This window comes from Lissotriton helveticus, chromosome 2_1 (assembly GCF_964261635.1).
Source record: "Lissotriton helveticus chromosome 2_1, aLisHel1.1, whole genome shotgun sequence".
Taxonomy (NCBI): Eukaryota; Metazoa; Chordata; class Amphibia; order Caudata; family Salamandridae; genus Lissotriton; species Lissotriton helveticus.
The window spans coordinates 1,447,504,258-1,447,526,654 of record NC_136059.1 but is presented as its reverse complement, the minus strand read 5'-3'; positions in this window follow the sequence as shown (position 1 = coordinate 1,447,526,654).

Sequence of the window (22,397 nt, the reverse complement as noted above, 5' to 3'; positions counted from 1 at the left end):
GATGGAAGAGCAGAGTAATTAAAAAGAAAACGGAAGGAGGGAGAGAAATTAGGAAAACAATCAAATAGAATGAAATAATGGAACTAAGAAATGAGGGATGGGAAGAAGGATAATGGAAGGAAAGAACATAGTGACTTCACGAATGGAAGGATTACTGAATGAAACACGGATAGAAAGAATGGGAAAAAGAAGAACAAGAGGATGGTAAGAAGAAAGGCGTAAATAAGAAAAGAATGAATGAATGGGAAGACGGAAGAAAAGATGGAAATGACTGAAAATTAAATAGGAATTTAACAAAGGGCAGAAAAGTATATAGAATGAGAGGTGCGAAAAGAAAGAAGTCAATAGTGGTTTATGCCATTTTGGCCATGTGCTTTTAAAATCATGCTGTAAAATGTATCATTTTGCAGCATTTTTGCAAACATTCCTCTGCGGAACAATTCTCACTGGCTTTCTCTGACTTCAGAATGGGCCGCAAAATGTACTTTACAATTCTAAAAGCCATTTCTCTCTCCCAAAGTACTCTTTATACAATGCACGATACCATTTTGTGGTAGCAAAACCTATGATTTTGTGAATCACACGATTTCCAACCTCAAAATAGTTTGTACATTTGGTCCATGGATTTTTTGATTGACAATTGATTGCGTTAACAATGCACAATAAAAAAAGTTTGGCAGACAACAAGCAATTTATGCAATGATAAAGTAATCCCAAACATACAGCCCTATTGTACACGATACTCCACTCTTTTAATTTAAAGTCGTGTAAAAAGACTGTCAAGAAGCAGACCAGCATCACCTTACAGAATTCCATGGAAGCATTTTTATAAGAAAGTGTATGATTTATCTTTTACATTTCCAATTTAGCAGTCTTATTTTTTCCAATGAAGAGAACAGCTGATGTTTTCTGAGACACCGTTTTGATGATTACTTAAATATTAGTTTGCTAGAAAAACAGCCCCAGGCAGAACCTGAGGCTATGAAAATGCTTACAAACAATTCATTAACAATTCTCAAGCGAACAGAAATGCTCTGCACGGTGGGCAGAGGCAGGCGATGCTGCAGATTTCGCTACCTTTCTGAAACGAACCTTTCTGCAATTATGTGGATGGTTTTCCTTTGAAACAATCATGTCCAGACGTGATTTTAATAAAGTCCAATTTTATGTGTAAGACATTTACACCGTTTCTATTACATACATTTCACACATTTTAACTGTCCCTTCCCAGGTGCTTTATTTCTATCGGGAACAGGCGCTGACTTTAAATCAGAAATAACTTGGGCACAAGGCATGATTGGAAAATGTAGTTTAAGCTGCTGTAACAGTGCATTATTTTGCCCACTACTATGTTCAATATTTCAGAGCAAGAATCCACATTTGATCTGTACTGATTCGAGGTTTAATCATCAGCTTACAATGCTTGTACGACTTTTCCTTTCAGTGTATAATCTTATTTAAACTCAAGTAAACACATTGTGAATATAAATTAAATGAATCTGAAACAATATAGAACAAAATAACCTAAAAGAATCTTTAGAAGGCAATGAAGATTATACCTCAATATTGGGATTATGATGTTAGCTCTGTATTCAACAAGAGTGGATAGAGATCTTTGATATCAGGGCAGAGATAAGCTATAGGGCGAAGTAATCTTCAGGGAATTGTGCATAAAGGCTCAACATCATGTTTATTGGATGTCTGATGAAGTGGAAAACTCCAGGATGGTCTGACATTAATTCCTGCGCTTAATTTTCATATAAATTGCAGTTGTTGCGGGAGTAGTGAGTGGCAGTGCTAGGTTATGACTCTGTGCTAATGGCCTGCAGGTATAAAAAAAATCACATTAAATAACTGAGTTTTACATTTGATATGTGCACCCCTGTCAAATAAATGAAGGGGGTTCCTTATGTAAGATGGCGCAGCGTCATTATAATGTGTATTGTATGTCTGTCCTTGAAACGTTTTTCTCGTAAATGTTCATTTAAATATACACATTTAAAAATCACATGCAGAAAAAACATTATTATAGGTTAGTGAAATAGCTCAGCGGATTACTAAATATCCTTTTGCGTTCTATGTCACGCGCATATTACCTCTAAGATTGTAAGTAGATCCATTTAGAGGTTTATCGGTCTAGTATTTAAAGTTAATACCATTAACTTCATAGCTCTGTAACATCGCATGCGAATGTTAGGTGGCATAGTTAAAAACGCACATGCTTTTTATAAAGTAATAATAATAATAATAATAGTACAGTTAGACTTAGCTGGACCTTGTTTAGAGTGCTCGACAGATATACGTGGGGCTCGAGCACATTACAGGTTCATTGTTTAGTAACGGAAGCTGCACGTGCACGCGTCCAGAAGGGATTTTGAAGCTCGCGCGAGCTTTTCACACTCACGTGATGTCTATGATACCAGAATACATTGATCGCCGATAGTTTATTTGTTTCTTTCATTACCTTTTGTTTCTGCAGTCTTCTCAAAGCAGAGTCAAGCTAAAAGGAAAAGTGGTATTTCACGAGTAAGATTCTTACCATGCAGGTTGCCATTCAGACGCATTCCAGTAGCTTTTAGATGTTTAGTCGTTGTAGAATTGGTTAGCACCGATTTAGGGCTTTATTTTTTCTGTGACCTTTCTTCGTTAATCAAACTTAAAGTTCCACAATAAACACCGGCCTCATTTATGAGAAATGACGCATCGCTGCGTGAAAGCAGCGATGCGTCACTTCTCAGTGCGCACTCCTTGCGACATTGCTGATGCGTCATATTTAATGTATGACGCATCATGTCGCAAGGAGTTACAGATACGTCAGTATTTCTGACGTATCTGTAAGCGCAAAAGTGACGCATTGCTGGAGAGTGTCACAAAAGTGACGCAACTCCAGCAATGCGTCCTTTCACATGGGGCAAGCCCCATGTGAAAGGGCTTGCGTCAGTCCTACGCCTGCTGTGAGGCAGGCGCAAGATTTTGACGCAACAGCGTCCTAAAAGTGACGCAGTGAAACCTCATAGATTTCACTGCGTCACTATTACGGGGCTTTTTGCGGGGGAACGCCCCCCTCTGCATACATTATACCTGACGCAGGTATAATGTGGCGCAGGGGTTTAAAAAGTGACGCATCTACCTAGATGCGTCACTTTTTAAATATGGCGCAACAAGGCGCATGTTTTACGCCGCCGATGCGTCACAAAAGGTGACGCATCAGCAGCGCAAAACTGACGCAAGGCCTCATAAATGAGGCCCCTGAGTTCCGCATTGATAACCTTACGTAGAAAGGTTTACTTTACTCTTCTGCTGTAAAATATTCTCTTGAGATCTCAGACCCATAACCATTAAAAACTCCTGTCCCTTCAATTTAGAAACCCCCCTACCCACATAATTGAAGACCAGATGGCAAACAAATCTATAAAGAAAGAAAATCAGCAATAGGTCTAAATGAAACTAAACCCTTAACACTTTTATATGTTAAATCCGCTGATGGGCAAAAATGCATTTTCTTTATATCTGAAATTGAACCCACTAGCTGTGGCAATCGTTTTGGCTACTGGGCAGTGAAAAAATACTGAAAATTAATTGGCAGATTTAGCACGAGTTTAGACATGCCAACAACAATGCCAGTTTCCCCCCACTTACACAGACCAGACACATTATGTGAAGCAGGTGTGGTTCAGGCTTTCTACACGTCCACCGAGCACCAAAACCACCGCTAACAGCAGAACACACATCAATTGCAGTTGTCCTGATGCGAGTGGTTCTCTCTCTTTGAAAAGAGGTAACCAAGTTAGTCCCTGTGGTGTCAAGCAGAGGCTCTTCTTGGTATATATTGGTCTCTCCTATGTTGGATTATCCAGGAAGGCTGTCTGGTGTGGTTGAGCACTCCTTAGTACGATTGTTTCAGGGAGATCTCTCCCATCGAGGTCTTTTCCTCCAGATATTGCCATCTCCAATTCTCGTCCCTTTTGGGTTTTTCAGGAGGGGCTTATCAGTATGAGCTTCTCAATGGTGATATTTCATTACTTCTTCCCAGATATGTGTCTGTTTTAATGTCGTGTTTCGGAGTGCCTCTTCCTAATTTAATGTGTGCTAGGGTGCTGGGTCTCACCTGCTGTCTCTGGTAACGTTCATCTCATTTTCCGTCACTGCCTTACCACGTACAGATCCTTGTCCTAAAGATTGAGGCTTATCTCTCACTCCGCAGCACTTAGGTGTCAGTCCACCTGAGCAGAAATGGACATGGGCTCCAGGCACACGGAAGGCCCGATTGAGCCAGTCATCCTGAGGGACAGACTGAAACTCTTTTGTGCCGTCTGGTTCGGGATACAATACTACTGGCTCTGGAACTGGCCTCAAATTTACAATCATCGTAATTGGGACCTTCCCCGGTCCCTCTTAGTTCTACTGCACTTATATTCTCCTCATGTTAGTTTGCAGTTGAACTCATGTGCTTAACCATTTTAGCTATCTGTTCTCTCCCTTACCAGGCTTTGTTGTGAGCCCATCATCACTATGTTGGAGAGCTTTCCAAGCTGTGTTTCAGTGCATCCCTGCAGTATCTGCATTTTAGTTTGTAATGTGCAATTAACCTGTGTTTGACCCGTTGTTGTGTTGATTATTTTGATCACCACAGTAAGGTTTGCCAACATTATGCATCAATGTACGCTGCAAAAATTGTGCAGGTCTGCTCCTATCTTCTCTCCATTCAGTACCAGGGATGTAGCTTCAGGGGGGTGTTTGGAGTGTGGCACTTGCTAAAAAGTGCATTGTTGGCCTTGTATTTGGGTCTGAGGGGCCCTGAGTTGGTCTGTTATCTCTGTGTCAATTGTGCTCATTGGGAGCCAAGAATGAAGGGCAAAACAGTGACCATTAAAGTAAACGCGTGAGAGAGTGAGAGATATCCATCTGGTGTATGAATTCCAAAATCTGATACCAGATAATCTGGAATCAACACCAGCTTTCCTGCTCGTCCAAATTTTGTGATCCTAGGCACATATTTTATTTCAAAGAGCCGTATTTTTCTTTATTATCACATGAGTGCACCTTTAAATACTTGAGCCTAGGGTAAGCATCTCTTATATGTGATTTAATAGTCTATATTAAGAATATGGGCCACATTTAGGGTTTACATAACAACTGAGATGCCTCTTGGTTCATTAATGGTATTGTTGTTGGGTGCGAGCCATAAATGTTTCTAAAAACGATCACTTTTAATACATGTCCGCCTATGCTATGATTTTATCTGATCTACTAGGGTGAAACACTTCCACATATTAAAGAAATAGACTTTTTTTGAAGTGATTGTATGTTTGTTTCATGATATATTTTTTCATGACTCGGCTCACGCACAGACTCTTAGAGCCAAGTCAGACCTATGGCTCTGCTCTGGCTTGCCCTATTAATTTGTCTGCATACCCTGCTCTGTTTGTGACTCGAACTTAGCACATGAGGCCATCAATCACTTGATAAAATAATTTGTAAAAGGCTAGGACTAGAAACATGGAGCCTTGCTCACATGCACTGATTTGACAACTCCAACATCAAGTCTTCTTGTAACAGAGAAAAAGGAGAGTACAAGAAATTAAAATATATTTAAAGTAAGTGATCCAGGGTGAGGACTTCATACTTTTCAGTTGAATGTGACTGTAGTTATGAGATCCCAGGGACATCTATGAGGCTCAGATGGGCTGGTACTTGGGGTGAGACACCTCTCAAATACATTCTTGGTTTAGGGGCACTGAGACAGGTCTGCTATGTATGTGTTGGTTTTTTCTCACTGTTCTCATTTCACTGAGATGCTTTACTTGTCCATTTTTAGGTCAAGATACAGCACGCATGCACTGTCTGCAAGACCTGCTGTAATCAATAATGCAACTTTTTTCTGCCTGCTACTTACCATTGTTTCACTCCACGGTCGCTCTTCTTTGCTGCCTACTAACTTGTTGGCTTTGCCGTCACGTCACTTCCGTTCAAGGCTTAGGTGCCCCAGTAAAATACAGGTTCCTTATTCTTTGATTCTTCAGTTGTTGAGTGGGAGAACTATTTTTTTACCCTCCACCGCTCGTCACTGCTTGTATTTTTTGAACGTTGTGTGTGCTTTCAGTTGAATTTTTATGTGTTTCACAACGGCGGCCACCTCCGCACACATCACTTGTGGGACCCTGCCCTTTTTACCCTTATAAAGTGTCCCATTCAATGTTTCTAGTCTTTGAAACCCTCATTGAGAACAGATTCAACTTGTCAGAGACTTTAAAAAAATTTACTCAAGCTGATCAAAGGAAGTGAGCTGAGTCACAAGTAGCCACTACCCTGGATGTTGAAGAGTAGCGTAATAGAGGATAACATGGTGGAGGGAGGTACTATGGAAAGTGCAGGGGTTGTTCGGGCATCAGTGGCGATGTACCCAGATAAGTGGCATATTTGTAGTGGTGTCAACTTCTAAGTTTTTCCAGTTGTAAAGTTTGTGCTGCAGTAGCTTAGGCTTTACTCGGAGGACACAGCTCGCCCTTGCTGGGAGTGTGCTTATCGGAGGAAACATGCACACCACAGCCTCTACTCACCTTCATCCTTGTGTAAAACAAACTCCTGTAATGGGTTCAGGGGTCCGTGTGGCAGTGTCACTGTGGTTACTCAGTTTTTCTCACCCAAAGCAGTGCCTATGAACAAATCTTTTACTGGCTTTATCTTCCACCTTACCTGCCATGACATGTGCCGCCATTGCCTTAGTGCAACACATTGTTGTTAGATATATCAATGCGCGTAAATAAATACATCAAATATCAGTGCTTATTGGGAATATGATTTTTAAGAGCATCAGAGGGTGTTTTATCTCCCCTCTTTGAAGATGGGGGGCATACGTCCTTTTTGAAATCTCTTCAGCACTTAGAAAAGCAGACCATGAGTTTTGCTGATGTGGGCATCTCTCATAAAGGACCGTGGGGTCTGAACACTCATAATAAGGGTAGGTTTGAGAATTAGGCATATGAGCATAAATCTGTGTGATGAATCTTAAATCTGAGATTTGGAGTAATCAATCAATCATGAACATTTGTATAACGCGCTGCTCACCCAGAAGGGTCTCAAGGCGCTGGGGGAGAGGGGTATGTTACTGCTCGAACAGCCAGGTCTTGAGTTGCTTCCTGAAGGAAAGATGGTCCTGGGTCAGCCGAAGGTGGATGGGGAGGGAGTTCCAAGTCTTGGCTGCCAGGTAGGAGAAGGATCTTCCTCCGGCGGTGGCTCTGCGGATGCGTGGTACGGCGGCGAGGGCGAGGCTGGTCGATCGTAGCTGGCGGGTGGGCGTGTAGGCGGTCGTTGAGGTACTTGGGGCCCAGGTCGTGGAGAGCCTTGTGTGCGTGGGTGAGGAGCCTGAACGTGATCCTCTTGCTGACGGGGAGCCAGTGTAGGTCTCTCAGGTGGCCGGAGATGTGGCTATGTCGGGGGATGTCCAGGACGAGTCGTGCGGAGGCGTTCTGGATGCGTTGAAGTCTTTTCTGCAGTTTGGCTGTGGTTCCGGCATAGAGAGTGTTCCCGTAGTCCAGTCGGCTGGTGACGAGTGCCTAGGTGACAGTCTTCCTGGTCTCGGTGGGGATCCATCAGAAGATCTTACGGAGCATACGCAGGGTGTTGAAGCACGATGAGGAGACGGCGTTGACTTGTCTGGTCATCGAGAGGGAGGAGTCCAGGATGAAGCCCAGGTTGCGTGCGTGGTCCGTTGGCTTGGGAGTAGTGCCCAGGGCAGGGGGCCACCAGGAGTCGTCTCAGGCGGAGGGCGATGATCCCAGGATGAGGACTTCTGTCTTGTCTGAGTTCAGTTTCAGGCAGCTGTTCTTCATCCACTCGGCGACGTCTTTCATCCCTTCGTGTAGGCTGGTTCTGGCGGTGGCGGGGTCGTTGGTGAGGGAGAGGATCAGCTGGGTATCGTCAGCATAGGAGATGATGTTGAGGTTGTGTTGGCGTGCGATGGCTGCGAGGGGGCTCATGTAGACGTTGAAGAGGGTTGGGCTGAGTGATGATCCTTGTGGTACGCCGCAGATGACTTTGGTGGCCTCGGATCTGAACAGGGGGAGGCGGACTCTCTGGGTTCTTCCTACGAGGAACGAGATGATCCACTCCAGTGCCTTCTGGATTCCGATGTTGCTGAGGCGCTGTACTAGGGTGCGGTGGCAGCCAGTGTTGAACGCTGGGGAGAGGTCCAGGAGGATGAGGGCTGCTGTTTCCCCGTTGTTGAGCAGGGATCTGATGTCATCGGTGGCTGCGATCAGGGCGGTCTCGGTGCTGTGGTTGGCTCAGAAACTGGACTGCGAGGGGTCGAGGGATCCATTCGTCTCGAGGAAGGCGGCAAGCTGTCTGTTGACAGTCTTCTCGATGACTTTGGAAGGAAAAGGGAGGAGCGAGATGGGGCGGAAGTTCTTGAGGTCGGTGGGGTCCGCTGATCTCGGCGTGCTTCCAGCTCTCCGGGAAGGTGGCGGTGTGGAAGGAGGTGTTGATGATGTCCCGCAGTTGGGGTGCGATGATGGAGTCGGCCTTGTTGAAGACGTGGTGGGGGCAGGGGTCGGTTGGTGATCCGGAGTGGATGGTGGTCATCGTGCGGGTGGTGTCTTCGGTGCTGACCGGGGTCCAGTTGCAGAGGGTGGTGGTAGGGGGCGTTGGTTCGGCGGTTGGGTGCGTGGTTGGTGCACCGAAGCTGTTGTGTATGTCGGCGATCTTGCGGTGGAAGAACGAGGCGAGTGAATCGCAGAGGTCTTGCGATGGTGTGATGTCGTTGTATCCGGCGCTGGGGTTGGAGAGCTCTTTGACAATGCTGAAGAGTTCCTTGCTGTCGTGGGCATTGTTGTCCAGTCATTCTTTGAATAATGTCTACTTGGTGGTGTGGATCAGCTGGTGGTGCTTGCGGGTGGCGTGCTTGAGGGCGGTCATGTTGTCTGAGGTCTGGTCGTGGCGCCAGGCTTTCTCGAGGGTGCGGCAGTTCTTCTTGAAGTCCTTGAGTTTGTTGGTGAACCAGGGGGCTTTCTTGCTTCTGGGCCTGCTGGGAGGGTTCTTTAGTGGTGCGAGGTCGTCGGCGCAGACGGTCAGCCACTGTGTGAGGTTGCTGGCTGCTTCGTTGGGGTCCGTAGTGCTGGCAGGAGGGTTCTGGCGGAGGGAGGCGGTGAGCTGCTCGGCGGTGATCTTGCTCCAGCTCCGAAGCACAGAGACCAGACCTGCAGCCTAACCACAACTCTATTATAAATCGTTTGTCTCCTGCTTGTTAATCACATATCACAGACAATATTGACATCTGGTTTTATGTGGCCTTAAGAATTGGCAGAATACCTGCAGTAGTGAATTTGCAGCTTCCATGTACCCTTGACATCGCCTTTTCTTCTTACACACTGGAAATTCAGAAAAGTTCTTCTGACCTAATAAAACAGCAAATAATGTGTTTTATCAAAAACACATCTCTCAGTCAATTAATTTCATGAGTTGGCAAAAATGCATACCGTTAGTGCATTTTTTCCATTTCATTTAGGAAAACAGTAGCTATATTATTAGAGTCTACTGGCAGTTATAATTTCTGGATGTGCACAGCTGCATATATGCGGTGGCTGCTTTCTGCCGTAGTGCTCTCTAATTGGAGATGGGGGCTCTCAGTGACTTGGATCCTGCTGAGATAATCCCTATTCGTGCTGATTGCTTGATCCTTGAATATCTCATGTGGTAAACATATATTGGTTTGTGAGCAAAATAAATGTTATGACAACATCTCATCGGGGGCATCTGTTGAAGGATTGTCCTCTCTACATGATGTACCTCCAGCCATAGAGCTCGGAAAACTATGTTTAGGTCTTAGTCTTCCAGTCAGCAAACCCGGACCAGTGAATTATTGCTCAGCATAGTACTTTAACCTTATGGCTGCTCTTCATGCTTTCCTCTTTGTCACATCATCTCTCTCCATTCTTTATTCTTGATCATGACAAAAATATGTATGAAGAAGCCACCTCCTTTAGGTGTAGTGCACATATCATAGCATAAACTAGCATTCATGAAGTTCTTCAAAGTGTGTGTTGACACTGTGTGGGTCATGTGATGAATGTGCATTGTGCACCTGTGTGATGAATGTGCATTGTGTACCTTGTACTAAAAATTCTTCCTTGCACACAATCTGTCTTTAAGAAGTCTCAGCTTATATTTTAAGGTTTGTATTTTCATTTGATACAATTGTCGATAAGGTAAGACAGAGATCTATGCTGGATATGTCTTATTTCTCGTCTTTGTCCTTGTAAAATTCTGCCTAGATAGGGTAGTTGCAATATGTAGTCTGCACTTTCCTATTGCTTCATTTGCTGGCAGCTTTAGGCTGTTAACCATTTCATCCTACTTCCCGATCTTGTGGTTGACCTACCAAGCATAACTCTGTGCTGCATTTAGTCCTCTTTTGGTTTCGCCTTCAGTGCGCATGTGCTGTCAGCATAAGCTATTGCCCCTACCTGTACTCTGCTAATAGTGATGATAAAACAAACATTTGCAGTGCAGTAGGTCTTACATTACTGAAACTTTGAGCTATTGGTGGAAACATGGAGGCCGGCTGAGGTAAGCCGATGGGGAGCTCATCTGAAGGAATGCCGCCACACACACAATTCAGTAATGCCTACCTCCCTCCGCGTTCTGAGGCTGCCCTCCTTTGTCCTCACCTTGTGCTCAATCCCGAGGCGGGCTGTTACCGAAGTGCTCGACCGAATGGTGGAGCCGGAGACGTCGCCCTGGCTTGTGGCTGCAGGAGCGCTTCAGGAACTCTGTGCAGCCCAGCACGTGCTGCTGCAGCGATGAACTAATACTGCTAGTGCAAGTAGAGTCAGCACTAAAAGCCGTACACATCAGGAGGAGGGCAAGAGAGGAAACTGAGAAAGCTGGAGGCGGGGTCCTACAGCACATTGAACAAGCATTTGCAATGCAATAGGTCTCGCATTTACTAGAGTTTGTGCTATTGGCATTGCAAATGACGATGCCTTTTATTTACTTGTTGATTTTTAAAACACACATAAAAAGCATTGTTATTTACAATGCCAATAGCTTAAACTCTCACAAATGCGAGACCTATTGCATTGCAAATGTTTTTTTTTCACTGGTACCAAAAAATAGGGCAGTACCATTTCCAGCATTGTTAAGGCCTCTGCATTACAGAATGGAACACACCGTTTTTTTCCTCCGCAGGGGAATTTATGTACCAGGCACCAGTGAAACAAGTTTGAGCTATTGGCATTGTAAATGACAATGCATTTTATTTATGTTTTGGTTTTTAAAATTGCATCGCAAATGCTTGTTTTGTTTTATAGATTTCAGATTAACGCCCCAGAAATCAATAATTTGTTGGTGAATATTTCATGACTGGAGACAGTGGTCGGAGGGGGTCACCCTACACATTAGACTCTAGATAAAACCCTACAGCCAGCCTTCTTGTATCTGATTAACCAACACAAATCCAGTCAGCAGAAATTTGAAGGTAGATTATTGGGCATTAAGAGCCCCAGACTCTAGATCTCTTTAACCCCACCTTGCCAACAGAATTCAACCATAGCCTTGAAGGATCGCTGGCAAAAACATAACTATTTGCACTGGCCGCTTTTGAGACATTGATTCTTCCAAGGTAGCACACAGTGTATACAGCATAGGTGTGTATGCTTCGAATTCCGTTGGATGCTTAACACAAAAATCCTCAGCGGATAGTTTTCAGACTCTCTGGCACTCTGCAGTGGTCATAAGGCAGCGCGTGGCTGTTCATAAAAGCTGCAAATAAATAAAAAATGTTTCGAGGCGTAGACCCTGCTCAAAACAGGTGCTCCACAAATAACACTATGGTGTTTCCAAATGTAAAATAATAAACTGGACTTGAATGCTTCTGCTACCGTGTAATGAATGGGTAAACCAATTTGAGCTTAAAATAAGAGCATACACTTTGGGCAGGCGTCTCATTGGGCGTTAATGACACAAAGCAGAAACAAGTGGTAGTGTTTGGTGGCATTCTCACTTATGCCGCACTGGTGCATTGCTGTCTGCTCTCCTTGTATCACTATGGAGACAGCAGCGTGAGGTTTCATAGGTGCAGCAGGGATAAGTGCTGGCATATATATAGAGTTGGTTATCTATAAGTAGCACGCACAGAATGCGTGTGCTCCGATACCAATTTTAAGCTCCACCGGCCCTGCCTCCCTGAACTGGGTTGGTTAACAATGGTTGCAGAGACTGGCATCGAGACAGTAATTAGACTCACCCCTTCCGTGCGCATAATACACGCACAAAGTTCAGTGTGCGTAACTGCCAAGGGAGGAAGGTCGTGCACAGCTCTGAGAATCTGAATAGGCGTGTACTACTGAGCGCTTAGTGTGCGAATGGAATAAACACTTGAGACTTGCGTAAAATGTGGCTGCGTCCATGTATCCCACAGCCTTGCTTTGTCGGTGATTCATTTACAAGCACAAATGCCATTATGGGGGGGGGGTGCTGTTTTTGATACTTTAGTTTGGAAATATACTGGGACGTTTCACAACTATCCCCCACGATGCAAGCTATAAGTGACTATTCTGTGGCCTCCATTCACAGGCCAAGGTGCGTGCGTGTGATGTCAAAATTAGCGTCCTCAGCTGTTGACATTATGGCAGAAAACATACAAACATTGCACAGACACTGTGTTATCTTAGACAAAAGCAGTTCCCATTGCGCAATCTAAGATGACTGTAAAGAAGTACTGCAGCCCTACAATATTGAAGTGAAATACCAAGCCGAGCACCCGATGTTTTCAAAGGAAGCACCTTCAAATATATGTACAGATAGTGGGAATGAAAACTCATGGGTATGCACGAACTCACAGCCCTTAGTACGCATTCTTACAACCCGCACAGCACATGTACTCCTCACATCAATCACACCCAGTGCAACTATCGGCAATATATGAAATGCGCCAATCACACATCAGGCTTGGAAAGAAATGCAAGCTGGCTCTGTGGAGCCGACAGGGGGGAAATGGGGGAGAGCGCGCTGCCAAACGTGAAGCAACCTGCTTGCAGCAGCTCTATCAACGGAGGCAGTGGATAGGACAGCGCAGAGGGTAACGGTCTCAATGCATTTCTCGGCAAAGGCTCTCTAAAGTGAAACTTACGGACCAGAGCGTGCGAGAGCTGGCGGGACCAGAGGGTGGAGAGGCGATGATGTTCCACGCACTCCCAATATCTGCTTGCATCTCTGCCTGCCGCCTGCCAGGCTCGAAGCCGTGGGCTCAGCCATGACAGCAGACCGTGCGTGAGTGAGAGCAGGCAGCAAGTAGCCCGGTATATGGGGCTGACGTTTACAGCACTTGGAGGCATTCTTGGCTTTGGCGTGCACATCGGCTGTCCAGGCGCCCTCGCTCGCGAAAGTGAAAGCGTGGGGGAGCGCGAGAAGAGACGTGCGTGTTCACAGCCCATGTCTCATAAAGTGTGTGGTCACAGCCTTGTCTCCAATCTCTTTGGCAAGCTTGTGCACCTCACCTGTCCCACTTCGCTAGCTACCCGGCGACTATAAGTCTCGCTTACATGAGCAGCGCATAGCGCTGCATCGGTAGCGAGGCCTAAAAACCAGGAAGAATACAGTATGCATTGCGTTTTGACGGATTCTGACAGCCAGTAGACAGGATCTCAGGAGAAGGATAAGGGTGAGCTGTCTCTCAAGGCGCAAGACTCACAGAGGATCACTTGAGGGTTACAGACAATCTATAGTGAAAAGTATAGGAAGGGCAGAGGAGCAGTTGCAGACTGGTAACCGGTATACATTACAATCCCATATTTGCCCCCTTTGCGTGGTAGAGGAGGACAGTTGTGTAGGTGGCAAAAAGAGCTCTCGGTTACCAGTGAAGTTGCAAGTTAAGCAGAATAATACCCGAGGCAATACCTGCCCGGTTAAAGAATTTCACCCTAGAAAACTGCTAACAAAGCAAGCAAACGTATCTCAATCGAAGGAGAAACAAGGTTTCTCAGCCTTAAAGGTCCAAAAAACTTACACCTTCACAGAGATGATACTTTTAAGTCAAGACTGACTAAGGGAAAAGTTTGGAGGAAGGTATGGAAGACAGCAGTGTTACCCCAAAACAAATGTCTTTAGAAGGTAGGGTTAGTACAATGAGCGTAATAAGGAGCGCTGACTTTGGAGACCATGGTGTCCCCTCAGTACACCCTGCTGTTCCTATACAAAATAGATTTTTGGGCCTGACTGTTGAAGAGCCAAATCTGGGGGCAGGAGGAGCCACTAGTGAGGGACCCACTAGTGTAGACAGTACTCCTATTTCAGAGGGTGTTAGTCTGGGAGTTAGCATCTCTCAAGGGTTGGATGTGGTGCAGGAGATGCTCAGCCAACTAACTCAGAAAATCAGAGTGATTTTCAACCTCTGAGGCAAATCAAAAAGAGATACAGATAACTTGTTTTAGCTTGTAGGAGAAGATAGAAGGCCTAACCCAGGGTCCACAGGAGCTGGATTGCGGAATGCAAGATTTATGGGTAAAAGTCCAAGAGAATACAGAAGTGGAGAGAAAAGGCAGTAACGGAAAAACTTGAAAAGTTGGAAAATAACGCTTGGAGGAACATCAGAATTTAAGAGGGTGGCAGAAGGATTGGAAGGGTCAGATATTAAATCTTTTGTGATAAGTTTATTGAAAAGCTCCTTGTGGTGGGGAGCATCGGGAAAAAATGTTATGTCATCAAGTCAAAAAGGAAAACTTATAAGGAAACACCAACCCAAAATATTAAGGATGCTTTAAATGAGGAGCTCCGAAGGAGAGGGAGCAGGAAATATGAATAAAAAGGAGTCTTTAGCCATTCTATGTTGGAATGTAAACGGGTTACATGTAGAAAAGAGTCAGCGAGGAATCCTACAATATTTAAAATACCTTGGGCCATATGTAGGTGGCCCTAATACGGGTTGGTAACGCTGAAAATCTGTAAATTTCACAGTTACCGACCGGTATATAGGCATGCGCGATGTAGGGAAGGAATCGGTAATAAGGAATCGGTAAATACGGATTCCTTATTACCGATTTCTAATTTACCGAATCAGAATTACCAAACACCCAAATACAGAATCGGTAAATAAGAAACGGTAAATACGATAAAAAAGATGTAGGAAAATCTGGAAATACCTAATTTCATGAAATTCGGTATTTAGGAGTCGGTAATTAACACTGACTAAAAGCAGGTGGAAATCAGGTGCAGTGTATATAGGCAGTCCCAAAATGCAACAGTGGGATCACTATGGTGGCCTTCTATGTAATTGCAAGGCGGCTACGGCTACAGGCAGCAGGAGTGAGGATCTGGAGACGGGAGGAGCACGTTTACACTCTTCCAACTGACTGAGGCAGAGATCCATGAAAGGTACAGGCTACAACCCCACACCATCCTGGACCTGATAAGTGACCTGCACTCACTTCTGGAGCATCCAACACCAAGGGTGCACGCCATACCACCACATGTGCAGGTGCTCTGTAGCCTACACCTACTTGCAAATGGTAGTTACCAGGGGGTGTAGCTGCGGTAGGTGGGGTGTCACAGAGTTGCCTATAGAGTTGCCTATCCCGTTTCTTCAAGAAGTTCCTGAATGCCATGATGTAGAGAATGCATCACTACATAAGCTTCCCAAAGACACAGGCGGAACTGCTGAAAACCAAGACAGACTTTTGCCAAATGGCACAGTTCCCGCATGTCATAGGCGTGCATTGATGGGACACTCCAATCTGCCCACCTGCCCACCTGCAGCCACTGAGTATATCTACAGAACCAGAATATCCACTTTCTCCATAAATGTGCAGGTAATCTGTGATGCAGCCAACATAATCACCGACATTGTGGCCAAATTTCCAGGGAGTACCCACTACTCATACATTTTCCAGAACAGTGGGATCTACACACATCTGGCTGCGGGAGAATTTGGAGAAGGATACCTGCTAGGTAAATCACTGTGACACATCCTGATGGATACTGCAGATGAATGTGTAGGTGTTTGTAATTAATGGCACTCTCTTTCTCACCTAGGGGATAGCGCTTATGCTGTGCGGTCATTCATCCTCAATCTTTACCTAAACCCATCAACCCCAAGTGAGAGACAATACAATGTGGCACACAAATCAACATGCAACACTGTGGAGCGCATGTTTGGACTACTGAAAAGCAGGTTACGCTGCCTCCACAAAAGCAGAGGCACACGTCAGTACACACCCATCATCTGCTGCAAAATCATTGCAACTTGTGCTATGCTGCACAACCTTGCCACTAAGAAAGGTACAGAAGTGGAATTAATGGACTCTGAGGACGATGATGATGAATTTGCTGAGCCATAGCCCAACGCAGCAGGAGTGGCGCCAGCATCAGATGGGAGACAAAGACGTACAACTATTTTTGAGTAAGTAAGGAGACACAGCCAGTTGTTGCATTTGAATGGTGTAGTTTATTATTTTGGCACTACGCCACTACACAAAGGGCTCAACTTGCCAGTCCTATTTGTGACAACCCTAAGAGGATGTCATGGGTTAAGTCACCCAGTTAAGTACACAAAGTGTGGGCTGCATTAACGCCTGCGGCCTCGCACAGCACTGGCAATGGATCGAGTGTCAGCCCCATGACGTCTGCTGCTACTCCTGGTCTCAGTTGCAGGGGGCGTTATGCTGCTGCGACTGGTCGTCTCCTCACTGTCCCTCACATCACCTGCACCAGTATTGGCAGAGTTGTTCAAGTGCAGTTGTGACTTTGACAAGCCCCCTAGAGACATCACGGCTGCAATGTGCCATCCCTTCCTGCATGGCCACGGAGCGCCTGCAGAGCAGAGAAGTGGCAGTTGAGAGGTGGTTCACCGCCTTTGTATGATTTTCCATCTTCTGGCTCTCCCTGCGCTGTGCCATCCTGTCCTCATCAAGTTTGCTGCACAGCAGCATCACTGACTGGGACATGTCCCTCATGCCCTCAGCCATTTCCTTCATGCCCTCAGCTAGCGTTGAGGTCATAGTGCTGATGCCCTTCTCAATGTTCTGCATGTTAGTATTGAGGTGTCTCATTTGCCGCTATACAGACTATATTGCCTTCCCTTGCAGGCTTTGAACCTTGACCATGTTAGCCTCCAGCCCTGCAAACACACCCTGCTCCTCACCCTGCAAAGGTGGACTGGGTTCCCTAACCCTGCGGCATCTGGCACCTGTGTGTGATCTCTGAGGTGGACTGCGAACCTGCATTACTGCCATCCACTGGCACAGTTGAGATTTCTCCACCCCTGGTGTCTTCCAAGGACAACTCCATCTCTTGGAATGTGGCAACTGCATGCCTCCTGGGTCTTGCCACTGCCGGTGGTGTTGCTGCTGGTGATGCTGGCAGTGGTGGTGATGCTAGCAGTGGTGGTGATGCTAGCAGTGGTGGTGATACTGGCAGTGGTGGTGATGCTGGCAGTGGTAGTGATGCTGGCAGTGGTGGTGATGCCGGTGGTGTGATGTGTCCTGCACTTCCACTGGCCTCCTCTGATCTCTACTTCCGGGGTGCCCTTCCTGCCTTGTCTTGTGCAGACCTGGGCGATGTCTCGCCTGTGGACACAATTTGTACATTAGCTCACTAGTCTGGCAGCCCTACGTAGCAATAATACATTTTCATTTCAGGCACACTATATTTCTGTCCTCTGCTTGCTTATCAATGATGTGTGTCACATGCCTTGGTGTTCAGTGGGATGACTGTCATGATACGTGTTACACTGACTACATCTCTCATAATGCATTGCTGGTGTTTAGTAAAACCTGTAATGGAGTGGGATTCACACAGCCTAAATGGGGAATGGGGATAGGGAATGGGGGGCGCAGATTGGTGTGCATGCTTCTTACCTTATTTGTTGGCAGCTCTGGCTGAGCTGTCTGCATCCCCAATTCTGCAGATGCTTTCAGGCTCTATGGTGGACTCCACAAGCTGTTCAAGTGCAGTCAGTGCAGGTGCCCTGTTCCTTCCTCCTCCTGTCTGGCTGGCTTCTTTTTAATCTCAGCCATCTTCTTTTTTGTGAGGCTCCTGACATCGTACCACCTTTTTTTTATTACTTCAATTTCAGTCCTATGGCATTCACTTGTGCCTGTATTCCCAGCCCGATCTTACTTTTCTCTGATTCAGCCACTTGCAAGGACTGTTTCCCAAACAGCTTTGTATGTTGTTTGAACACCTCCTCATTCAGGATCTGAAGCTTCTTTTAACTTTCTCTTCCATTCAGCACCTTCTTTGTCTGTGTCTTTGTTAGCCATTGTTCAGGTTTTACAGGAAAAGTTCTCCCAGTGGCTCCTGTGTTCTCCTCTGCACTCCCAGCCTCTCCAGAAGGTTCTGATTCGGTGCACCTGCATGGGTGTGGCCACTTCCTGGTTGGGAGGTGGGGTGGATGCACAGGATTGGCTGATTCCTCAATTGCTGGTGTTTTGAATTACCGATTCGGTATTTACCGATTTGGTAAAACAGATTCGGTAATACCGATTGGTATTAAGGAATCGGTAATGTTTTTTCCGAATTTTACTGATTCGGTAAAAAATACCGAATTTTTACCTACATCGGAGATTCCGAATTCTTAATACCGTATCGGTAAAATTAGGTATTAAGAATTCGGAATTTCACTTTTACCTACATATGGTCCCATGTGTCCCAAATAATCATGCTTCAGGAAACTCATCTTTTCACACCAGAGGGCAAGGATCTCTTCTTAAAACAAAGATGGATAGAGAGTTTGGTCACACCAGATCAAATGCACTGTACTAAAGGCATAGTCGTATTACTGAGAGCAAAATCAGGAGTAGAGCTAGTTAGGTATAGAGCTGATAAGGGAGGGCGTTGGATAATCGCTGAAATAAAAGTCGGCCATACTCCCTATACACTGGTAAGCCATTATGGCCCAAATATTTTATTTTTTATTTTTTAAACTCTTTTTTTAACAAAGCTCAAGAGACCATATCATACAAAAGCATTGCCATAAGTACATCAGTTATCGAACACAGAGAATACATGACAACACATTCATGAATAAAGCGGGCAGGTGTGCTATCTCCTGACACATCGCTAGTCTCCCTCTCCCCGCCCTCTATACTTTCACTAAGGCAACCACACTTTTCCCATTTTCTGACACATCCCCTACTTTTATAAACTGTTTCTTCATCCCTCTGGCACCAATCAAGATCTCGTTTCCACTCCTCCACCTGCGGGGGTGAAGGTGGCCCCCAAGTCCTGGCAATATTGTGCTTTGCCACACTCGCCGATAGAGCCTGTGAGGTGATCTGCGGTCGGATGCCGGGGCGACTACCTTTTGCGAACTTAATAAAGTTTTGAAAAGTATTGCTCAATTTCACTCTATAAGAAAAATTGAAGGTGTCTCGTACCACGTAATTTACTGCTAAATACATCATACTAGGAAGTGTGGTGTCTCTTCCAACCATTACAAGAAGAGCAATCCTATTTCGTACTAGGAATGGACTATGTCGTGTCTCTCATGCTTTTTGTACATATCAGCAAGTGATAAATCCCCCAGGCCTCAGACAAAAGGATACCGTATAAATCTTCTCACAGTATTTATCATTCTTAGTGGACGACGAACTTATCCTAAATCCAGGTCTAGAGATCCATTGTTGAATTGTTTCTGGCGGGTCCTGATGAAGGTGGTCTCCATTGCTGTTCTTCCACTGAAACGCGTTGGCCATTTTTCCCTTAATTTAGATCAAACAACTATGGTTGTACACTGGACAACAGATATAATGCGACAGGATGTTTAGTGGATGTTGTGAAGTGATGTATGTTTAGATGGTATGTTGGGAGTGTGTGTGTTCTTGAGTTCTCTACCTGGTTTAGTAGAATGGGCTTTTGTTTTTAGAATATATGAATTTGTGCAATCAATGTATGAAATGTTTATTTATGCTCTGAATTTAAAAAGTTTTGTATAAAGTATATGAAATGTCTTTCTGTACTTAGTAAAATGATATAAAGAAATATGAAAGAAAAAAAGATTTTCAAAAATATAATAAAAGAGTAAATCCCAAAAAAGTGATGATATGTCTTGTGTATGCCGGTGTTAATAGAGGCAATTCCTGTAGTAAAAGTATATATAGGTCTTGAGGGAGTTTCTTGGCTGTTTGGGTTTATTTCTTCCCCTCTACTCCCTGACCTGAAGTTAATTAGAGAGGGGGTCCCTACTCTTATCTATTTGACATCCCCTACTTTTATAAACTGTTTCTTCATCCTTCTGGCACCAATCCAGATCTTGTTTCCACTCCTCCACCTGCGGGGGTGAAGGTGCCCCCCAAGTCCTGGCAATATTGTGCTTTGCCACACTCGCCAATAGAGCCAGCCATATTCCCACGTATCTGGACCAGTCCGGATCACCTCGAATCATTAATGAAAGCCATTTGGTTCTAGTGGAACAGGCTCTCCCACCACCTCTGACATAATGTCCGTGACTCCCTGCCAGTATTGCGACACCTCAGGACAGTCCCACAGTATGTGCATAAAAGTCCCCTCCTCCCCACATCCTCTTACCCACAACGCTGTGAGTGCCCTTCACCAAAAGTACAGGTAAGTGCACGGATAGTATGTGCGATGAAGGATCTTGAGCTCCTCTAGACAAAATCCGGAGTGTATGGCAACCTCTCTAGGACTCTGAATCGCCTTTTGCCAGTCCTTGTCATCTATGGTCCGCAGGTCTTTGACCCAGGCTTCTCTAAGAGCATTCAGAGGGTCTGCTATGTTGCTCATCAATTTACGATAAATCGTGGAGGTTGGCCTGTCCTGAATGGGATCCAGCAGTAACCTATCTTCTAACGGGGAGTATTCTGAAATGGAAAATCTACTATGGATATGTGTGTGCAGAGCGTGTAAGAGTCTCAGATACGGGTACCCCTGCAAGTGATGCAAAGCGTACTCTTTTTGGATGGCCCACATATTGACGATATTACTCGGCTGACTCAACTCTAATCTGGTAGGCTTTTAGGCTCCCATCATTTTAGGTGGGGATTTTAATATATTTTATTTGATAATAATCTTGATAGATCCTGGAATCTGACATCGGCTTCCATGCATGTTGTATGGGACCCATAAGGTTTGACTTAGGGGAGTTGTAAAAAAATTATCAATGAATTGGGCGAGACATGATACGTCATGTTGCCTTAGATTTTGTGACAGTTTTTTGAGGGCTTCAATACATGACTATTTATTTTATAATGTGCTTTGACTATTAAATCTTATTAATCCTCTCATTTGTTATTTGTGAAGAGTTTGACTTTAATTGTAGCATGTTGTACATTATTTAGGTTTGTTTGCTAAGTATAGGTGCACTTTGGGTACTAGATTGCCTCGTTCGTAGATGTTGGTAGCTTTGCTTTTTTTGTAATGCTTACCAGAGTGTAGAATAGATTCTACCTAGAGTGGATAGGAAGGCATTGGTCTATCCTTCTACTTCATTTTTTTCCCCTTCCTGTGTCAAGGTGCTGTCATCGGCATTCCACCATGGTATTTGGAATTTGGGTTGGTGTCTGTGGCCAGAGCAATAAAGTCTGCGAAATCAAGTGTCTTCAAAATAATGCATTAGGGGGCTTAGTTTGTCTTCATTTTGTTGCCAGAAAGGGCTATCTATTAGTAAATTGTAGAGGTTAACTACCTCTGTGACGGGATATAGGCTAGTGCTATCATCATTTTTTTATTTCAAAGGTAGATTGGCTGTTTGTAGAATATTCTACACTCTGGGCCTTATTATGAGTTTGGCGGTCCGACCGCCAGACGACTGCGTCAGCTCCCGCAAGCAGCCCACATTGTTAGTGGGCCCAAGACTGCTGTATTACGATTTGACCATGGGGCCGGTGGAATGGAGACGGGGATCTTGCAGCGGTGGTGAGTACTTTTTACACATATATTGATGCTTGTGTCTGCATTTTGACTGCAGATGTGTCAAATGAACATATTTGCATTACATATGTGGAAAAATACCATGTACCCATTACCGGGGTTCAACCTATATGTGGGCAGTCTGGCAATGGGCATATGGTTTGAAAAGGGCCCACCTGTAGATCGCAGCAAAAAGTTTATAATCCTTGGCATGAAGATCCTGCCATGAAGGGGGACCCAGAGAACGGGATTCACACTAGAATCTACCTGAAATCAAGAAAGTGGTGAGTACGCACCCCAAATCCCTTCTTACTGCCACTTTGAAGTAGACGGTTGGACAGCTGTGGTCCACTCATGGAACAGACAATTCATAATACGGATGGCGGTGCAGCTCCCCATACTGCTAGCTGGAGGCTGTCTTTTACCCAACCGTGAACCCAGCGGTCTGCTAGAGGGTTTGTCAGGCCAGCGGTGGTCTTCGTAAAGCCAATTTGCCCAACTTGTAATACAGCGGTGGACTGCTAAGCTCACTGTGC